Raw genomic sequence first — 17,978 nt, 5'->3', positions numbered from 1 at the left:
AGGCCTGGGCAAGGTTGTATGGAAGACCAGCAGTTGCCCATGCTGCAAGTCTCCCCTCTCCACGACACCAATGTTGTCCAAGGGAAGGGCATTAGGACCCATATAGCTTGGCATCAGTGTCGTCGCAGAGCAATGTGTGATTAAGTGCCTTGCTCAAGGACACAACACATTCCCTCGGCTGGGGCTCAAACTCACAACCTTCAGGTCGCTAGTCCAATGCCTTAACCACTCGGCCACGTGCCCACTTTAATATACTGGAATACAATTACTATACAGCAGTACAGGAAACAGACAGAATGCATGAAGATTAACCATTCCTTTCATCCTCATGAACAACTGAGACATGACAATTTGCTTTACTCTGTGAGTTCCTGTTAAGTGCCTATGGAAGTCATACTAAACAATGGTAGTTAATGTGAACCCTTGTACTTAAGTCATTGGCAGGAGTGGTACAGTTGACTCAGATTTTCCTGAGGGCTTTAAGTTCAAATGCACCAGAAAATTGTAGGGTGATGAAATTTATACCAGGTAATGCAAAAACAAGTACCACAGAAGCAATGCAATTAAGTGCAGAGAACAAAATGGGTGCCACCCTGACCTGCCTCAACCTGTTTTTAAATTGGTCAATAAGTTCAGTGTCAAATTCTCCAACCTTGTGTAACTAACTCTTTCTGTCTATAGTATGTAAGAAAAGGGCTTTAGTGCATGGTTCTATTTTCCTTATGCTGGGCATGTCCACAGTCTTACTGTTGACAGCACTTTACAAAGACAAGATGGATAATGTGTTTGTAACTACCTCACTAATCCAGTAGTTTTCAACCTATCAGAGATATTCCCTCTGTTCTTCTTTATCCTTCTCCCCTTCTTCGGCTTCTTAGAACTCTAATCTCTCTACCTTTCTTTCTCAGTTCTGAAGAAAGGGTCCAGGGCAGCTTAAACATAACTCTGTTCCTCTTTCTACAGAGAGTGCCTGGCCTGCTGAGTGTTTATAGTGTTTCCTGTTTTTATTTCAGAGTTCCTGCTTTTTGATTTTCATTTACACTCAATTCATCAATCCTTCCCAATAATGGATGAATGAATTGTTAAACAGAGCAACACACACAAAACGCTGGAGGAACTCAGCAGGCCAGGCAGCATCAATGGAAAAGAGTACAGTCGACGTTGATCGGATTTCCAGCATCTGCAGACTTCCTCTTGTTTACTATTTGTTAAACACCAGATTATGTGGGGAAGAACTGCACCCAGTGGAAGCCATGCATAGACATGCACGCAGTGCTTGGCGTAGAAGTACTTGGGTTCCACATGACTTCAACCCTTCAGTTAATGCAGTTCTGGGAGTTAGACAGGTGTCAGTGTCAGGCATGAGAGAGCAAAGAAAGTTGGAAGCTCAGTTGGATCTTAGGTTATTGTCAACATCCGAGAGCGCATCGAGGTTATGCGAAGGAGGGTCCTGACATCAGTACCTCATCTGGGCCTGGTCTTTGAGTGTGGGGGAGAGGAATGGTCATTGTGCTTGAGATTACTGCTTAACGTGAGGAAACAAACACTGCAAACTTCAGATCAGCTCACTTCAGCTGAGTTACTCTATGGGCAATGAATCAGCAGTCAACAAGCATAATTTCTTCATCTCCTGGGTTTGCCACCATTTTTAATGAAATTGACTCTTGTATTTTTCGGTTCTATTTGTGGATTAACACAATCTTTGCTATTTTTCATTTAGGTGGGTCATCTGTGCTTCACAACCTTATTTGAAATGAATAAATCACAGAACTGTCAACTTCTTAACCATCTTAATCATTTTTTCAATCAGGCTTGACAGTATTTAATCTTTTTGTGACGATCATCCTGATTCCGAGCTGAATTAAAATAAACAGGAACTGATTATAGACTTCAGGGGAAGGAATCCAGAGATCCATGAGCCAGTCCTCACTGGAGGATCAGAGGTGGAGAGGGTTTAACTTTAAATTCCCAGGTGTTACTATTTCAGAGTACTTGTCCTGGGCCCAGCATGCAATTACAAATACAAGGAGAGCATGGCAGCACCTCTACTTCCTGAGCACTTTGTGGAGATTTGGCATGACATGGTATTAAACAGCTGAAACTCCAGAAGCAAGCCTGTGCACATTTCATGGTCTTTAGTGACCTCTATGTAAAATCACTAAGAAAAAAATACCTGAATTAAACATAAAATTTACAAGTACTCAACATTACATACAGCATGTCATAGAGTCATACAGCTCTATGGCCCATCTGGTCAATACTGACCAAGGTCCCCATCTAAGATCATCTGATTTGCCCAAGTTTGATCAATATCCTTCTGAACCTTTCCTAACCTTTAATGAGGGGAGGAGAAGATGGCGGCGCGACGCAGCGCACGCTCCGAAATGATATCGTATTTGTTAAGTAGGGGCCGTGCACAATCCTGATTTGATGGAGACAGACGTGAGAAGCATGGAGGAACATCTGGAAAAACTTCTGAAATGCCTGCTTCACTGCCGCTGCTACTGTGTGATTGAGAATCTCTGGAGGGGTAGGCCCCAAATCCTCGGCTTTGCCTACTGCCAGGGCCGGGGTTGAAGCGCTTGGCAGAGATGGTGCTCGGTGTCGGAGGGCTGGTCGGAAGCTCGAAGTTTTCGGACAGACTCAAGAGTCAGCTGTGGTCGGGTGCTGCATCGGCAAGTTTGTGGTGCTGGAGGTTCATGGCAGGGAGAGTTTCTCCCTTCTACCGTCTGCGTGAGATGATGGGGCTTTCGAGAGACTTTGAGACTTTTTTTTTAACCATGCCCATTATCAAATTACGGTATTACTTTGCACTGTTGTAACTATATGTTATAATTATGTGCTTTTTGTCAGTTTTTTTAGTCTTTGTTTGTCTTGTGTTTCTGTGATATCATTCTGGAGGAACATTGTATCATTTCTTAATGCATGCATTACTAAATGACAATAAAAGAGGACTGTGTGTCCTCATAATCTAATCTAATCTGTGTACCTGTCTAAGCAACTTTTATAAACTATTAATGTATCTACCTCAACCACTTCCTCTGACAGCTCATTCCATATACTGACTGCTGTCTGGGTGAAAAAGTTCTATGATTCTTTGGTTTGGGTTTCTCTCACTTCTCACCTTAAATCTATGCCCTCTTGACTCCTCAAATCTGGGAAAATGACAACACGCATTCAGTTTATGTGTGAGCGAGAATCAGAGGTGACATTTCAGTTCAATGCTCTTTCCTCAAAGGGTTAATGCCCTCTAATGTAAACTCTGTTTCTCTCTCTCAGCACTTTGTATCCTCCTTTCAGAATTAAAGGTAGAACTTCTCTGTTGAAGGGCAGGAGCTGGCTAAGGGCCTTTTGACAGTCTCGTTCAAAGGGTGTGAGCTCCCTATTAAAGGGCAGGTGCCCACTGTCACAGTGCTCCCTGTTGAAGGAATTACATTTACTATAGGAGGAGCAGGGCACTTCCTTTGAAGGGTGACCACTCCATGTTTAAGGATGGGCACTCTCTGTTGGAGGGCAGCACTGTCTATTGAAGGTGTCGTCTGCCTATACCGGGCATCCCTGGCCCCATTGTTTTAAGTGGAGTAAACATGTTAATAGAGATTACGACACAGAGTGAAATGTTTCTTGTAGGTGTCACGGCTTTTGAACATGGCATGGAGGCCAAGACTCCAGCCTGTCCTCAAACTCCTCATGTCCCAGTCCCTAAATCTAAAGATGACCCCTAACTCCCCTCTCTGTCCCCAAAACTATCCCTACGAACCTAAAAAAACCCTAAAAGATAACTAAGTCTGAGTTGCAACGGAGACCGTAGCTTGGCACCATCTTGATTCACTTTGAAAAATGAATCTTTAAGTCTTGGAAAAGGGAGTTTGGCGGCTAAGGAACCTTTCATTTTTCTCGAATGTGAATGTGAAATAATTTTAAATAATATTTCAAGATCTGAAACATGTATTAACTTATAAACCATTTCCTTTTTTACAGAACAACAAATTGTTCTCAGAAGGGCCCAAAGATTTAAACAAGGTTGAAAAGGTGCAGAGAAAATTTACAAAGATGCTGCTGGGTCTGGAGGACCTGAGTTATAAGGAAAGATTGAATAGGTTAGGACTGTATTCTTTAGAACGTAGAAGATTGAGTGGAGATTTGATAGAGGTATACAAAATTATAACAGGTATAGATAGGGTAAGTGCAAGAACGTTGTTTCCACTGTGGTTGGGTGTGACTACAACCAGAGTCCATGGCTTGAGGTTGAAAGGTAAGAAATTTACCATAAGGAGAAACTTCTTCACTCAGACAGTCGTGAGAGTATGGAATGAGCTGCCAGCATGTGATCCATGCAAGCTCGATTTCAACGTTTAGAAGAAGTTTTTTTTTGTGATATCACTCTGGAGGAACATTGTATCATTTCTTAATGCATGCATGCATTTCTAAATGACAATAAACAAGGACTGCATGTCCGCATAACCTAAAAAAAAAGTTTGGATAGGTACGTAAACACGAGGAATTCTCCAGATGCTGGAAATTCAAGCAACACACATCAAAGTTGCTGGTGAACGCAGCAGGCCAGGCAGTATCTCTAGGAAGAGGTACAGTCGACGTTTCAGGCCGAGACCCTTCGTCAGGACTAACTGAAGGAAGAGCTAGTAAGAGATTTGAAGGTGGGAGGGGGAAGGGGAGATCCAAAATAATAGGAGAAGACAGGAGGGGGAGGGATGGAGCCAAGAGCTGGACAGGTGATTGGCAAAAGGGATATGAGAGGATCATGGGACAGGAGGCCCGGGGAGAAGGAAAAGGGGGAGGGGGGAAAAACCCAGAGGATGGGCAAGGGGTATAGTCAGAAGGACAGAGGGAGAAAAAGGAGAGAGAGAGAGAGAGAAAGAATGTGTGTATATAAATAAGTAACGAATGGGGTACGAGGGGGAGGTGGGGCATTAGTGGAAGTTAGAGAAGTGAATGTTCATGCCATCAGGTTGGAGGCTACCCAGACGGAACATAAGGTGTTCCTCCAACCTGAGTGTGGCTTCATCTTTACAGTAGAGGAGGCCGTGGATAGACATATCAGAATGGGAATGGGATGTGGAATTAAAATGTGTGGCCACTGGGAGACCCTGCTTTCTCTGGCGAAGAGAAGATTTAAGATTTAACCACCCCACCAGCCTCCGGTCCACATATTATTCTCCGTAACTTCCGCCACCTCCAACAGGATCCCACCACTAAGCACATCTTTCCCTCCCATTCCCCCCGCTTTCCGCAGGGATCGCTCCCGACGCGACTCCCTTGTCCATTCGTGCCCCCCCCCCATCCCTCCCCACTGATCTCCCTCCTGGCACTTATCCTTGTAAGCGGAACAAGTGCTACACATGCCCTTACACTTCCTCCCTCACCACCATTCAGGGCCCCAGACAGTCCTTCCAGGTGAGGCGACACTTCACCTGTGAGTCGACTGGGGTGATATACTGCGTCCGGTGCTCCCGATGTGACCTTCTATATATTGGCGAGACCCGACGCAGACTGGGAGATCGTTTTGCTGAACACCTACGCTCTGTCTGCCAGAGAAAGCAGGACCTCCCAGTGGCCACACCTTTTAATTCCACATCCCATTCCCATTCTGATATGTCTATCCACAGCCTCCTCTACTGTAAAGATGAAGCCACACTCAGGTTGGAGGAACAACACCTTATATTCCGTCTGGGTAGCCTCCAACCTGATGGCATGAACATTGACTTCTCTAACTTCCGCTGGTGCCCCACCTCCCCCTCGTACCCCATCCGTTATTTATTTATATACACACACTCTTTTTCTCTCTATCCTTTTTCTTTCTCTGTCCCTCTGACTATACCTCTTGCCCATCCTCTGGGTTTCCCCCCCCCTCCTTTTCCTTCTCCCTGGGCCTCCTGTCCCATGATCCTCTCATACCTCTTTTGCCAATCACTTGACCAGCTCTTGACTCCATCCCTCCCCCTCCTGTCTTCTCCTATCATTTTGGATCTCCCCCTCCCCCTCCCACTTTCAAATCTCTTACTAGCTCTTCCTTCAGTTAGTCCTGACGAAGGGTCTCGGCCCGAAACGTCGACTTTACCTCTTCCTAGAGATGCTGCCTGGCCTGCTGCGTTCACCAGCAACTTTGAAATGTGTTGGATAGGTACACATGGATAGTAGGGAGATGGAGGGCTATGGTCCTGGCACAGGCCATTAGGAGAAGGCAGTTTAAATGGTTTTAGCATGGACTAGATGGGCTGAAGTGCCTGTTTCTGTGCTGTACTTCTCTATGACTTTAAGTATTTAATAAATATTTAAACTGTGATTCAAATATGGTTCACTATACACGGGAGAAAACCAGACCAGACTGAGCAGCAGATAACCCCATCGAGCTATAAGGGTCGCCTTGAACTTCCAGTTGCCTGTCACTTTAATTCCCCAACCCACTCACACTCTGAACTCTCCATTTCAACCTTCCACATTGCTCCAACAACGTCTAATATAAGCTCAAGGAACTGCACCTCATCTGGGCATGGTGCAGCCCTCAGGGACTTAACAATTTTTGGTAACCTTTTCCTTTTCATCTCGCTCCCTTTCTCTCACTACTTATATGTTTGCACCTTTCTGTTTCAATTTCTTTCTATTTTTATTTCTGCCTGAATTTTAAGGTAATTGTTATCTTGACAACTCTGGTCCTCACCCATTATAATCCTAGAGCTCAAAAACAGGCCTTTCGGCCTAACATATATGCCAGCCAAGGTACCCATCTAAGCCAGACTTATTTGCCAGTGCTTGACCCATATCCCCCTAAACTTTATCTGTCCATGTATCCATCCAAATAACCCTTAAATGTTGTTAATGTAGCTATCTCAACCATTTCCTCTGGAAGCTCATTCAATATACGTACCTTGCTCAGTGCGAAAAACAGCAAATATTTCCCCTTTGATCTTGAATCTTTGCCCTCTCATTCTTGATTCAACAACCCTGGGAAAGAGACTGAAACCTTGTTTCAGGGCCAGGGGCTGATGACCGGCCCAGTGTCTGAGGGATGCATCCGACGGCCGAGACCTAAGGAACGGAAAAAAGCCCAAAGCTAGAGGGCAGCAGACAGGGACTCCCGCCTACCCTGGAAGGAGAACCAGCAAAAATGGCTGGGAACTCAAAGTGCCTCACACTGTTATTGGTGATGATGGAGACAACGGTAAAGAAGAAATTCGCCCTATCTATGCACCTTGTGACTTTATATATCTATAAGATCACTCCTCAGTCTTCTGTACTCCAAGGAATAAAGTCCTAGCCTGCACAAAATCTCCCTATTGTTCAGTCCCTCCAGTCCTGGCAACATCCTTGTAAGTCTTGTATTAAAGATACAACAGAATATTACAGATATTCCCCCCCCCCTTCTCCCCATGCCTCTAATTTCCAAATAAACACGCTTGTTCTCTCTTTTTCCAGTTCTGTTGAGGGCTATGGACCTGAAATGTTGACAGTTTTCTCTTCACATCTGTTGTGTGGTTCCAACATTTTCTCTTTCAGTCAACATGGAAATTATATGGTTTCTAACAGCAAAAATATAGAGGGAAGTTTTTTTTTATTGCAAACAAGAGAAAATCTGCAGATGCTGGAAATCCAAGCAACGCACACAAAATGCTGGAGGCATACAGCAGGCCGGGCAGCATCTATGGAAAAGAGTATAGTCCACATTTCAGGCCGAGACCTTTCAGCAGGACCGGAGAAAAACAAAATGAGGGGAAGAGTTAAAAAGTGGGGGGGAAGGAGGGAGAAACACAAGATGATAGGTGAAACCGAGAGAGGGAGGGGTGAAGTAAAGAGCTGGGAAGTTGATTGGTGAAAGAGATACAGGGCAGGAGAAGGGGGAGCCTGATAGGAGAGTACAGAAGGCCACGGAAGAAAGAAAAGCGAGGAGGAGCACCAGAGGAAGGCAGTGGGCAGGCAAAGAGAGGAGGTGAGAAAGGGAAAAGGGAATGGGGAATGGGGAATGGTGAGGGTGGGGGGGCGGACCATTATGGGAAGTTCAAGAAATCGATGTTCGTGCTTTCAGGTTGGAAGCTACACAGACAGAATACGAGGTGTTGTTCCTCCAACCTGAGTACGGCCTCATCACAACAGTGGAGAAGGTCATGAATAGACATATCAGAAAGGGAGTGGGAAGTGGAATTAAAATAGGTGGCTAATGGGAGATCTCGCTTTTTCTGGCAGATGGAGCGTAGCTGCTCGGCGAAGTGATCTCCCAATCTACGTCAGGTTTCACTGATACACAGGAGGCCACGCCGGGAGCACCAGACATAGTATATAACCTTAACAGATTCACAAGTGAAGTGTCGCCTCACCTAGGGAAGGGCTGTTTGGGGCCCTGAATGGTAGTGAGGGAGGAGGTGTAGGGGCAGGTGCAGCACTTGTTCTGTTTGCAAGGATGAGTGTCAGGAGAGAGATCAGTAGGGATGGGTGAATGGACAAGGGAGTCGCGTAGGGAGCGATCCCTGCAGAAAGTAGGGGGGCGAGAAAGATGTGCCTGGTGGTGGGATTTGTTGGAGATTGCGGAAGTTGCAGAGAATTATGTGCTGGACGCGGAGGCTGGTGGGGTGGGAGGTGAGGACAAGACAATTCCTCTCCCTGGTAGGGTGGCAGGAGGATGAGGTGAGAGCAGACGTGTATGAAATGGAAGAGATGCGGTTCAGAGCAGCGTTGATGGTGGAGGAAGGGAAGCCCCTTTCTTTGAAGAAGGAGAACATCTCCTTTATTCTGGAATGAAAAGCCTCATCCTGAGAGCAGATGCAGCAGAGCTGATGGAACTGAGAAAAGGGGATGGTGTTTTTGCAAGTGACAGGGTAGGAGCAGGTGCAGTCCAGTTAGCTGTGAGAGTCCGTGGGTTTGTAATGGTCATCAGTAGTTAAGCTGTCTCCAGAGGTGGACACACAGAGATCGAGAATGGGGAGGGAGGTGTCGGAAATGGACAGGTAAATTTGAGGGCAAGGTGGAAGTTGGAGGTAAAGTGGATGAAGTCGATGAGTTCTGCATGGGTGCAGGTAGCAGCACCAATGCAGTTGTCAATGTAGCATAGACAAAGTCCGGGACGGCCACCAGTGTAGGCTTAGAACATAGACTGTTCCACGTAGCCGACAAACAGGCAGGCTTAGCTGGGATCCATGTGAGTGCCCATGGCTACACCTTTTGTTTGAAGGAAGTGGGAGGAACCAAAGGAGAAATTATTAAGAGTGAGGACAAGTTCCGCTAGGTGGATGAGAGTTGGTTGGGTCTGGTGTCCAGAATGAAATGGAGAGCTTTGAGGCCTTCCTGGTGGGGGATGGAAGGTGTATGGGGACTGGAAATCCATAGTGAAAATAAGATGATGGGGGCCAGGGAACCTGAAATCATTGAAAAGATCCAGAGTATGTGCAGTGTCATGGATGTAGGTAGTAAGTCGAGGTATCTCCTGTGGCCTCCTGTATTTCGGTGAATCCCGACATAGATTGGGAGATCGCTTTGCTGAGCACCTATGCTCCGTCTGCCAGAAAAAGTGAAATCTCTCAGTGGCCACCCATTTTAATTCCACTTCCCAATCCCATTCCAGTATGTCTATTCATGGTCTCCTCCACTGTCGTGATGATGCCACACTCAGGTTGGAGGAACAACACCTCATATTCTGTCTAGGTAGCCTCCAATCTGACGGCATGATCATTGATTTCTCAAACTTCCGGTAATGGCCCACACCCCTCCGCTTTCACCATTACCCCATCCCCTTTTTCCTCTCTCACCTTCTCTCCTTGCCTGCCCACTGCCTTCCTCTGGTGTTCCTCCTCCACTTTACTTTCTTCCATGGGCTTCTGTCTGCTCCTATCAGGCTCCCCCTTCTCCTGCCCTGTATCTCCTTCACCAATCAACTTCTCCCCTCCCCCTCCCGGTTTCACCTATCACCTTGAGTTTCTCTCTCCCTTCCCCCCACCTTTTAATTCTACCCCTCATCTTTTTTTCTCCAGTCCTGTTGAAAGGTCTCAGCCCAAAACGTCGACTGCACTCTTTTCCATCGATGTTGCCTACTTTTTTTATTGGTAGTGTTTTTGTCCAACGGAAACTGGAGCATATCAAATTCTTCTCCAATATTTCCAATTGGCTTCTATAAAAGGAAGCTAATTCTAAAGGAAGAGACAACTGATTATTTAGTGAAGAATAAACATAGATACAAGTAAAACCAAGTCACGAGAGGAGCAAAGGGGAGATAATTACAATGTTTAACACAGTAGTAAACATTGGCAACTTAAGTAAAGGGATGTTTAATTTTCAACATGGCTGTATTTTAAAATCCATCATGAAATGCTGTAAGGTTCAAAAATCCAAGATTCAAAAATGACATCCAGCAAGTAATGTTGTCGAACAGATAAAAGCAACAGCCACAGCCCTCTGCATTTTAACAAGGAAAACATCACCAGCTTCTCGTCGTTTGCCAGCAACACAAATATATAACAGGCTGGAAATAAACTTTAAAACTTGGGATCTTCATCCATACAAATGTTGGTGACTGATTATGTGTGGTTAAAGCTAAACATGTTTTATGTGGTTCGTTCCCAGGTTCAAATTTCCAAAGTAGCCCGCTCTGCACAGATTTTAGCTGTACGTGCTGAGAACAGACTGTGAACTTATTGTTTCTTCTGAGCCAGGAAGTGCCTGTGGTCCTGGACAGGAGCACCATCCTGATATACTCAAGTCTGTGGAAGCATCTCAACCCTCGACCTTCTCACTTAAAGAAACTGTGATATACTGACCCGCAGTTAAGATTCCTATGGAGGTGAGAAAGGAAAACAGCAAGCCAAATGAAAAATTGGGTCTGTATACAAGGTTTCTCAAAATGCAATGAAACCAAGTTGCATATATAAGCACAAACAACAGGAATTCTGCAGATGCTGGAAATTCAAGCAACATACATCAAAGTTGCTGGTGAACGCAGCAGGCCAAGCAGCATCTATAGGAAGAGGCGCAGTCGACGTTTCAGGCCGAGACCCTTCGTCAGGACTAACTGAAGGAAGAGTGAGTAAGGGATTTGAAAGCTGGAGGGGGAGGGGGAGATGCAAAATGATAGGAGAAGACAGGAGGGGGAGGGATAGAGCCGAGAGCTGGACAGGTGATAGGCAAAAGGGGATACGAGAGGATCATGGGACAGGAGGTCCGGGAAGAAAGACAAGGGGGGGGGGTGACCCAGAGGATGGGCAAGAGGTATATTCAGAGGGACAGAGGGAGAAAAAGGAGAGTGAGAGAAAGAATGTGTGCATAAAAATGAGTAACAGATGGGGTACGAGGGGGAGGTGGGGCCTTAGCGGAAGTTAGAGAAGTCGATGTTCATGCCATCAGGTTGGAGGCTACCCAGACGGAATATAAGGTGTTGTTCCTCCAACCTGAGTGTGGCAACACATTTTAATTCCACATCCCATTCCCATTCTGACATGTTTATCCACGGCCTCCTCTACTGTAAAGATGAAGCCACACTCAGGTTGGAGGAACAACACCTTATATTCCGTCTGGGTAGCCTCCAACCTGATGGCATGAACATCGACTTCTCTAACTCCCGCTAAGGCCCCACCTCCCCCTCGTACCCCATCTGTTACTCATTTTTATGCACACATTCTTTCTCTCACTCTCCTTTTTCTCCCTCTGTCCCTCTGAATATACCTCTTGCCCATCCTCTGGGTCCCCCCACCCCTTGTCTTTCTTCCTGGACCTCCTGTCCCATGATCCTCTCGTATCCCTTTTGCCTATCACCTGTCCAGCTCTTGGCTCCATCCCTCCCCCTCCTGTCTTCTCCTATCATTTTGCATCTCCCCCTCCCCCTCCAACTTTCAAATCCCTTACTCACTCTTCCTTCAGTTAGTCCTGACGATGGGTCTCGGGCCTGAAACGTCGACTGCACCTCTTCCTACAGATGCTGCCTGGCCTGCTGCGTTCACCAGCAACTTTGATGTCTGTTGCTAAATATATAAGCTTGTCTACGAGAACAGATTAAATATACTGAGCCTTTGCTCTCTAAAGCACTGATCTTTGAAATCCATATGGGGAGAGGTTCATGGATAATGTTTCCCCTGGTTGGGGGGGTCAGCATTCAGGACAGAGATGAGAAGAAAGTGTCTCATCCTGGTGGAAGTTAACTTTGGAATTCTCTCCCCTACAGGCTTACTTTCTGATTATAGATTGTCCCTGAGTTAGGTACTGCTCCATTCCTGTGAACCGTTTGTCATGTGGAAGTCGGAAATGGAATCTGAGACTGAATTCCTGGATGGCAGAAGATGTCTGCAGATCCATAGCAGTGGCAAATCCATCCCATCGTTTCCCAAATATTTGTCTGTATGTACGGGCATTCATAATCTGGGAAGAAGTATATATTAAAGATGGAGATGGACAGATTTATGGACTGGAAGAAAATCATGGGACATGGGTTAATGCCAGAAAGTGCCACTGAGGTAAAAGAGCAGTTGTGACCCTGTTGAATGGCAAAGCCCTCACAAGAGAACAAATTGTTTCTATTTCTTGTGTCTGTAACTACAGCAGGATGAAAAAACAATAAAAGTAAAGGAGGAATCTTGAGTCTGTACGGGATGTAGTGACTGGAATGTTCAGTCTTGTTGAAATTGTGTTTAAGCTACCCAGCAGCTGCTTTTCTCAAGTGGTAGAGACAGGTTTGATGTAATGACAGATCCACTATTCTGATGTATTTCCTTCATGAGTCTAACGTAACGTTTTCTCTATTCAACCTGATTTTGAACCAAGTGAGCTGCTGATCAGATTCAGATCATCGTACGGAAAATCATTATAAGGGTACTCTGTACAACAAATAATTATTCTTGGCTTACAGACAAATTATAGCCTATTTAAACATTAGAACAGAGAAAATTTACTCATGGACAAATGTCCAATTCAGTGCAACAGATATCATTCTGAAAGCCCACAATTTAGAACTGAAATATAAAAGATAAAATATTATGTACTTACATGCACAGAGAGCTAAATATAATTTCTACACGTTGCTGCTATCAATACAGAGCAGCTCACGTTATACAGCCCACCTTGGTAAATTTAGGGACTATATGCACTGTATATAAAGTAAAATGAAATGACAATCTAGCTGATGCTAACACTGTGGAAATTTGCTTGTGTATGGAAGGGATAAGCTTAAGAGCCAGTAGCATACAATGGAGAGAATTCAGCTGCTCTGTAATTCAGAACGTCATTGTGTGGTACAGAAGCTGCAAGGCACCAGACTGCAAGACAGTAATAACCGCCGAGAGGATCACTGGGGTCTCCCTCACCCCTCTTTGTGACATTTACCGGGAGTGTTGCAGACGAAAAGCCCAAAGCATTGTTGAGAGTCCCTACCACCCATCCCACAATCTCTTTGACCCACTATCATCAGGAAGGAGGCACAAGAGCACCGGGACTAGGACTGCCAGACTGGGTAACAGCTTCTTCCCTCAGGCTGTGAGACTAACAAATACCCTGCCACCACTAAAATCTCATCACTACGACAGTGAGCCGTTCACTGCACTGTTTCCTTTTAACTTGTGCTGTGCTTTACTACATGCATTTTGAATTATACTTCATTAACTTATTTATAATATAACATTTTGGTTTATGTGCTGTGTTTGAGATATGTTATGTGGGTGCATCATGGTCTAAAGTAACATGGTTTCATTTGGGTTGTATAATTGCACAGTTAGATGACAATAAACTTGAACTTGAACCATCTCATTGGTACTTGCAGGTGCTATCACCCCAATTCACACCCTACCCAGTATACAATCTTCCATACATATCTCCAGGACTGAAGCAACAAGCTGTCTCTATAGCTGTCCGGTGTAGTGGCAACTGTGACCAGCAATTACAAGCCCGCTATCAGATTTTTACCACAAAATATAGTACGGTGTGTGCTGGTAATCTGGAAGAAGTGCTGTTAAACCATGCTGGAATAAATAAATTATACACCACTAAATATACTTGATGAATTCCACATTTATACAGTGGGTAATTGAAAAGTTATAATTTTCAGATGATTAAATATTCAGTTTAAATATAAATTGTAACTTGCTCCTTCTGCATTACTGTCCCAGCTCATAAATCTTAGAATCTGTGAGTGACTCAGACAGCAACAGCTTAAACCACCTTACTCCATCTTGGAAAATCATTTTTAACAAAGCAAGAAAGCACTGGATTTTCTTTTCCCAAGAGATCATAAGATCGTAAAATATACCAGAATTAGACAATTTGAACCATGAAGTCTGCTCTACAATTTAATCTTGGCTGATATTTTTCCCAACCCCATTCTCACCATTACTCTTACCTCCTGTGCCAATCAAGAACCTATCAATCTCTGCCACAGATACACCCAGTGACTTGGCTTCCACAGTCCTGGTTAATCTGTGCTAACAAATCCTATTTATTCCTTCTCATTCAGTTTTAAAGGGATATCCCTCTATTCTGAGGCTATGCCTTTGGATTCTAGACCCTCCCACTAAATGAAACGCCCTCTCCACACCCATTCCATCCAATTCAATTCCAGTAGACTTCAATAAGATCCCCATCATTCTTTGAACTCCATCGAATACAAGCCCAGGGGCATCAAAATGCTCTTCATACATTAAGCCAAAGATGAATGCCAATATTGCACTTACCTTCTTTATTATCAACAAAAAGGCTCAGTTTGTCTTGTTGCTACCAATTATTAGTTCACCTACTCTAATTCCACTGGTGTCAAATGCGATCCAATAGGTTGTACTCCCTGCTTTGGGTGCAGGTCACATCCCAGGGACTTGAGCACAGAACTTAGGCTGGGATTGGACTGTAGAGAAGAGAAGAAAGCCCTTAACTCCCAGTGGAGTCATCGGGACGCCATCATGACGGCGTTTTTTTAAGCAGGCTTTCTTATTTTTACGATGCCGAATTGCTAGCTCGACGCTCAACCCAGCACGGATGGAAAGCATGTAAGAGAGCCGGCTGGATTCGAACTTGGAAGCCTTCACTCCGAAGTCCAGCACTGATGCCACTATGCCACCAGCCGGCCGGGAATGGACTGTAGTACTGAGTAAATGTTGCACTGAAAGAGAAGTACTGCTCTGGATTAAGAATGTAAACTTGCCCTCTTGAATGAATGTACAAGATTCTATGGCACTATTTTGAGAGGAGCAATTGGATGTTGCCCCAGTATCTTGAGGTGCTAATCATAATCGCATCACACTTTAAGGTGGAATAATTATGTTTCGTCTAAGAGAGTCACTCTGGGTCAAGGATTATTTGTGTCGGTCTAAGTCTAAGGCAGCTGTGAGACTAGTGTGGGATCAGAGAATTTGAAGACCAATGTAGTGAGCAGAGCTTGGCTTGATGGGATGTGCTCACTTGACTCCTTCTCATCTCAGATGTAATGGGACATCCCTTTATTCTGAGACCATGCCCTATGATCCTACATTCTCCTACTAATGGAAACATTCTCTCCACCTCCTCTGCATGTTCTTGAATTCAGTGGCTGCAAGAAATTGCAGGGAGGGACAGAGCTCAGCACATCACAGAAACCAGTGTCCCTTCAATTGACTTTGTCCATACTTCACTCTGCCTCTGTAAAGCAAGCCAGTATAATCAATGACCCCACCCACACCAGACATTCTCTGTCCTCCCCTGTACTATCAGACAGAGGATATAAAAGCCCGAAAGCACATATCATCAGACTCAAGGACAACTTCTCCACCACTGTTATCAGACTCTTCAATGGATCTCTTGTACAATAAGATGGACTCTTCAAAGTTCAAAGTAAACTTATTATCAAAATACATATCTGTTACCATATACAATCCCGAGATTCATTTTCTTGTGGGCATACTCAGTAAATCCAAGAAACATAATAGAATCAATGAAAGACTGCACCCAAGAGAATAGACAATATGCAACCAATATGCAAAAGACAACAAACCGTGCAAATACAAAAAAAAATAAGAATAAATGGAAAAAAGAAAGGTACATCGCGTCTGGAGTTTCTCCGATTAGCAGACGATTTTCCTCCACGCCTCTCTGACGTAGTGGGGAACCGCGTACGAGGCAAGTTACAGCAGTGGTTTGCCATTACCTTCTGCCGGGTGAGTTTCCAAAGAGATCGTAACCCAGCACGGATGGAAAGCGTGCAGGGGAGCCGGCTGGATTCGAACTCAGGACCTTTCGTCCCAAAGTCCGGCACTGATGCCACTACGCCACCAGCTGGGTCAACAATAAATGAATAGGCAATAAATATCAAGAACATGAGATGAAGAGTTCCTGAAAGTGAGTCCAAGGGTTGTGGGAAAAGTTCAGTGATGGAGTGAGTGAAGTTATCCCCCACTGGTTTAAGAGCCTGATGGCTGAGGGGTAATAACTGTTCCTGAACGCGGTGGTGTGGGACCTGAGGCTCCCTCATAATCTGCCTTGTGTACCTGCACTCTCTCTTTCAGTAGCTTTTACACTTTATTCGGCATGGTTATTGTTTACTTTATTATAGCTCAATGCCATCTGTGATGAGTTGATCTGTACAAACAGTAAGTTTTTCGCTCTATTTTGGTACATGTGACATTAATAAACCAATTCCAATACCAACACCTGAGTTGCTCAGTGCCCTAAATTTCCTACCCTAACCAATCACAGGCTGGGGGGTGGGGGGTGAGCACAAAGTGGTTCCATGAGTAATGAAGGAAGTCTCATTTTTCAGGAAGATCTTGACAATGTGTGAAACAATTCTTCAGTCCACCTAGAATTAAATCCCTTGCTATAACATAGCTCAGAGTAGAGGCTCCCTGTGTCAAGCATGTGTTAGGTATGGTTAGGACTACTAAGTCTGGTACCTCAACACTGGAGATGTTACTCTGGGAGAAGATAGAGAAATTTATTTGCCATGAATTTGGAGGACTTTGCATAGGCAGTACTGGTAGTACTTCTGTGCCCATGAGCACATGACTCAGAAGGCAGAGATCACTGCTGCTCAGGAGCTTGGTGCCAAGTTTGAAGAACTGATTTTCAAACACCTTGTTTCCTCAATAGGCTAAAGATTCTGCTGTCTCCCTGAAGGTGGTGATGAATTTCATTATCGGCATTGGTTTCGCTGATCATTGGCTCCTAGGATATGGATTATGATTCACGTTTTCAGGATCCTTATGAACCTTGCTAATTGGGATTCAATATTATAACAGTAGATGTAAGTTGGTAGAGGGAGCCTGTCTTCCAAATGTTATACAAAACACATTGGCTCATAAGTTTCTTTGAATGAATCAACAATGAGTTTGAGATGGGACTCAGAGTACACACGTGTGCCGATGGCACCTCGTATGAAAAACCCATGACCGAAGAAGGAATTAATCTTAGTCCTGAGTGGAAATGACAAAGATTGAACAGTTTCCTTTTCATTCCATTGGAGATGAGGTGAAGTCCTGTAGGAAAGAAGATTGAGGAGGGAGTTGGTGCAATCTCACAGTCCTGCTTGATCCCGGAGTACACTGGGATTGGGATTCAGGTTGGCACATTGTTTGGAGCATAGCTGTCATATTATTATGACTTGGATTGGTAACACGTTTTTGACGGCAGCCAAATTGTAAAGGATTCCCTGTAATCCTTCTCAGCTGAAGGCTATTTGTGAATTTCAAAAAGGCCATGTCTCATAGCTAATGCTGCCCAGAACATTTTGTTTGCTTTGGTCCTGAGGTGAAGGCCATATCCATTGTACAGAGCCAAGACAGAATCTAGATCAAGGCTCTGGGTGTCACAACCGTGGACTCTGCCAGGGGGTCAATGTGCCTTGGCAGGTTGGCTGCGGAATGGGTTCAGCAATCACGCCCATGGTTATGTACATTCCAGTTACATAGCCTTTCATTGCGATGGTATTTAACTCCCTGCTTCTCGTTCCAGTCTTGTTGTGACTTGATCAATAGCAGAGCTACATGAACACCCCAAATTTGCTATTGCCCTGGTTCTGGGAAAGAATACTCAGG

The 17,978-nt window shown here is 44.7% G+C and overlaps 1 protein-coding gene across 10 annotated transcripts in view; it reads right to left on the bottom strand.

The window, feature by feature from the left end:
• sema4ba (sema domain, immunoglobulin domain (Ig), transmembrane domain (TM) and short cytoplasmic domain, (semaphorin) 4Ba) overlaps window positions 1-17,978 on the bottom strand; it is a 462,752-nt gene that overhangs the window by 232,931 nt on the left and 211,843 nt on the right. Inside the window, exon 1 of one of the 10 annotated variants that reach the window (XM_063065902.1) lies at window positions 6,887-6,915. The exons of the other annotated variants lie outside the window; for them this stretch is intronic. The gene's annotated coding sequence lies outside the window, so the exon portion shown is untranslated. Of the gene's footprint in view, window positions 1-6,886; window positions 6,916-17,978 lie in introns of those variants that run through there. 10 annotated transcript variants of the gene reach the window in all.

The sequence above is a fragment of the Mobula hypostoma genome, chromosome 13, assembly GCF_963921235.1.
Source record: "Mobula hypostoma chromosome 13, sMobHyp1.1, whole genome shotgun sequence".
In the NCBI taxonomy this organism is placed as follows: Eukaryota; Metazoa; Chordata; class Chondrichthyes; order Myliobatiformes; family Myliobatidae; genus Mobula; species Mobula hypostoma.
Note: the sequence above shows the minus strand (reverse complement) of the source record. Positions and strands in the feature narration are given on the sequence as shown.